General features: G+C 53.6%; 1 non-coding gene across 1 annotated transcript in view; it reads right to left on the bottom strand.

Annotated features, from left to right (window-relative positions):
* Positions 1-1,451, bottom strand: part of LOC144419668 (small subunit ribosomal RNA) — a 1,810-nt gene extending 359 nt beyond the window's left edge. Inside the window, exon 1 of the ribosomal RNA XR_013474201.1 lies at positions 1-1,451. This exon is cut by the window's left edge and continues 359 nt beyond it. This is a non-coding gene — a ribosomal RNA (small subunit ribosomal RNA).
* Positions 1,452-2,500: the final 1,049 nt, after the last annotated feature.

Raw genomic sequence — 2,500 nt, 5'->3', positions numbered from 1 at the left:
ATCTAAGGGCATCACAGACCTGTTATTGCTCAATCTCGTGTGGCTAAACGCCACTAGTCCCTCTAAGAAGTTAGACGCCGACCGAGAAGGTCGCGTAACTATTTAGCATGCCAGAGTCTCGTTCGTTATCGGAATTAACCAGACAAATCGCTCCACCAACTAAGAACGGCCATGCACCACCACCCACAGAATCAAGAAAGAGCTCTCAATCTGTCAATCCTACCTGTGTCCGGGCCGGGTGAGTTTCCCCGTGTTGAGTCAAATTAAGCCGCAGGCTCCACTCCTGGTGGTGCCCTTCCGTCAATTCCTTTAAGTTTCAGCTTTGCAACCATACTTCCCCCGGAACCCAAAGACTTTGGTTTCCCGGAAGCTGCCGGAAAGGTCGTCATGGTAACGCCTCCCGATCGCTAGTTGGCATCGTTTATAGTCAGAACTAGGACGGTATCTGATCGTCTTCGAACCTCTGACTTTCGCTCTTGATTAAAGAAAACATTCTTGGCGAATGCTTTCGCAGTAGTTCGTCTTCCGCCGATCCAAGAATTTCACCTCTAACGGCAGAGTACGGACGCCCCCGTCTGTCCCTCTTAATCATTACCTCGTGCTCCGAAAACCAACAAAATAGAACCGAGGTCCTATTCCATTATTCCATGCAACACTATGCAGGCGAACAGCCTGCTTTGAACACTCTAATTTTTTCAAAGTAAACTTATCGGCCACCGCCGACACTCAGTCAAGAGCACCGACGGAGAACCGAAGGTGAGGCGAACGCAACCAGTGACACGCCTTGCGACGGACCGGCGGCGCTCGCCCAAAATCCAACTACGAGCTTTTCAACCGCAACAACTTTAGCATACACTGTTGGAGCTGGAATTACCGCGGCTGCTGGCACCAGACTTGCCCTCCAATGGATACTCGTTAAGAGTTTTAGGATGTACTCATTCCAATTACAGGGCCTCGTTAGAGTCCTGTATTGTTATTTTTCGTCACTACCTCCCCGTGTCGGGAATGGGTAATTTGCGCGCCTGCTGCCTTCCTTGGATGTGGTAGCCGTTTCTCAGGCTCCCTCTCCGGAATCGAACCCTGATTCCCCGTTACCCGTTATCACAAAGGTAGGCACGTAGCGTACCTTCGACAGTTGATAGGGCAGACACTTGAATGATACGTCGTCGGTGCAGAGACCGTACGATCCGCGTGGTTATCCAGAGTCATCAAACGTCACAGGACGAACCCGGTCGGTTTTGATCTGATAAAAGCGCGCCTCCCGAAGTCGGCGCTTAATGCATGTATTAGCTCTAGAATTACCACAGTTATCCACTTCGCTTACGAGACCAAATAAACCAAGACTGATTTAATGAGCCATTCGCAGTTTCGCTTTACGAGAACTCGTACTTGCACCTGCATGGCTTAATCTTTGAGACAAGCATATCACTACTGGCAGGATCAACCAGATAGCTGCGACAGCTGCGCTCGGCCCTTGCTGGGCCGCCCGGCGCGTGCTCGTCGCATTCGTTTAAGACCGAGGCGATCGCCTGCGGCCGTACTCAGCTTCGACAGTCGCTGGCCGCGACGTCCACGCTCTCGCCGGCAGTGCCAGGCGGAGCGATTTGCGTTTTTTCTTTGCTCGCCCTCTCTCGGGCTCGATCCATTCAGTTTCGCACAAACAAGAGCTCTGCCGGCCGCCTGCAGCGGTGCCTAAAACCCGGGCATAACAATGCGACCGTTCTGCTAGGCCGACAAGCGCTCAAGCCAGACGCTCGATCGAACGCCCCCTACATATTAGTCGAGACAACGGCTCGCTCATTAGCATCGCGTTTGTACTTTAACTTTTTTTGGCTCGGCTTCTTTCGACGCCGATGCCGGCGACGCAGCACTCTCTCGCCCGCCAGCCACCGAGAAAAGGGTGCGCTCCGACCGGCCCCGCACCGCTCTTTCTTGGCTCATTCGAAATTACTGTCTTTCGCTCTGACATGCCTTACCTAGGGTTAGGTTAGTATGCTTGCACGTTTGTACTTTAACTTTTTTCGGCTCGGCTTCTTTCGACGCCGATGCCGGCGACGCAGCACTCTCTCGCCCGCCAGCCACCGAGAAAAGGGTGCGCTCCGACCGGCCCCGCACCGCTCTTTCTTGGCTCATTCGAAATTACTGTCTTTCGCTCTGACATGCCTTACCTAGGGTTAGGTTAGTATGCTTGCACGTTTGTACTTTAACTTTTTTCGGCTCGGCTTCTTTCGACGCCGATGCCGGCGACGCAGCACTCTCTCGCCCGCCAGCCACCGAGAAAAGGGTGCGCTCCGACCGGCCCCGCACCGCTCTTTCTTGGCTCATTCGAAATTACTGTCTTTCGCTCTGACATGCCTTACCTAGGGTTAGGTTAGTATGCTTGCACGTTTGTACTTTAACTTTTTTCGGCTCGGCTTCTTTCGACGCCGATGCCGGCGACGCAGCACTCTCTCGCCCGCCAGCCACCGAGAAAAGGGTGCGCTCCGACCGGCCCCGCACC

The sequence above is a fragment of the Styela clava genome, unplaced genomic scaffold (assembly GCF_964204865.1).
Source record: "Styela clava unplaced genomic scaffold, kaStyClav1.hap1.2 HAP1_SCAFFOLD_120, whole genome shotgun sequence".
In the NCBI taxonomy this organism is placed as follows: Eukaryota; Metazoa; Chordata; class Ascidiacea; order Stolidobranchia; family Styelidae; genus Styela; species Styela clava.
Note: the sequence above shows the minus strand (reverse complement) of the source record. Positions and strands in the feature narration are given on the sequence as shown.